This window comes from Cyprinodon variegatus, unplaced genomic scaffold, assembly GCF_000732505.1.
Source record: "Cyprinodon variegatus isolate N-32 unplaced genomic scaffold, C_variegatus-1.0 Scaffold802, whole genome shotgun sequence".
Lineage (NCBI taxonomy): Eukaryota > Metazoa > Chordata > Actinopteri > Cyprinodontiformes > Cyprinodontidae > Cyprinodon > Cyprinodon variegatus.
The window spans coordinates 16,607-17,870 of NW_015151255.1; the positions used below are offsets into that span (position 1 = coordinate 16,607).

A 1,264-nucleotide genomic window follows, 5' to 3' on the forward strand; every position below is an offset into this window, starting at 1 on the left:
AAAAAAAACTTTGAGATAACAGGAATACTCACAGAGCTCTGAGTATTAAGTTAAAAGTTCTCTTTTCTGTTGCTGTTGCTTAATAAAAATACGTTTTAAGATCATTTGAGGGGAGAACATTACAATTTTAAGCATATGGTCCATTTACCTTTTTAATGGGTAATTTTTAAAAGAAAATGTACAAAGTTGAGAGGACCGTGGCAACTAGTGGACCTCTGAGGGTAACGGCAGCCATGTCTAATCCTAGCCCGTCTGCAGTAGCCCTCTCTCTGCAAAGCCCTGTGTGACGGACTACTGGCTATGATGGCGATTTTTTGTTTTATTTAGCAAAATGTTCATTTGATTTGTGTTTATCTAAATGTGTTCATTATTATTCACTCGATAAATGAAAAAAAGTCAGAATTTATTATTATCTAGAAACTATTAATAACAAGAGGGGAAATGCAGCTCCAGATTAGCCGAGCATGTGGTGAAGTCACGAGTCATTACGCTTCTGTTCCAATTGACCCATATTTATGCTGCGTGCTCCCATTCTCACCAGTCCATACTTTCCTGTGTTCTTCTCATGAACATACTTGGCGAGGACACAAGTCTGTACTCGTGTTCTTCTGAACTGAGGCACGGTCAATGAGTTTAATCAATTGTGTTTAAGGTTGTACCTTATTTGGGTTCTTTCTCTCCACAACACCATCTCTGTCAGCATCCACGTCTAGTGAGAGCTCTGAAAGACAGAAATGTCTTGGTTTCCTTCAGTACTTTTGTATGGACTTACCATTTAACGCAAAGACTCAAACACAGTACAGTTATAGTTTTACCAGTCCCTCTTACAGCAATAATACTTAGACTGTAACCTAATGAAAAAAAAAATCTGTGATGACCTGTTGAAGTTTAGTTAACAAAGAAATTCATTGTACATTAAGAAATGTTGTTATGCAAAACAAAACTTACCAAGAGGTACCAGTTCAAGCTGTGCATCTCCCATAAAAGCTTTGTTCTTTCCATAGAACCAGATTGTCAGCTTAGAAAAAAGGAAAATGCTGATTATGCATGAAAAAGGGCTACCAGTTTAACATCAAATGTTACAATATCAGTTGAGAACGTTGCAGTTATATAAAGAATAATATCCATCTATAGCTGCAATGAGAGCGGGAGTTGATCTGTCTCATCAGTATAAAATATTTGCTCCTACAAAATTAAAGGCAATGATTCTGAATTAAACCAAAGCTATTCAACCCTGCTATAGAGCACAATGGGGTTAAAAATA

At 36.6% G+C, this 1,264-nt stretch overlaps 1 protein-coding gene across 1 annotated transcript in view; it reads right to left on the bottom strand.

The window, feature by feature from the left end:
* The window catches only part of LOC107098706 (protein-arginine deiminase type-2-like), an 8,920-nt gene extending 8,193 nt beyond the window's left edge, over positions 1 to 727 (bottom strand). Inside the window, exon 1 of the mRNA XM_015396519.1 lies at positions 660 to 727. The gene's annotated coding sequence lies outside the window, so the exon portion shown is untranslated. The remainder of the gene's footprint in view (positions 1 to 659) is intronic.
* Positions 728 to 1,264: the final 537 nt, after the last annotated feature.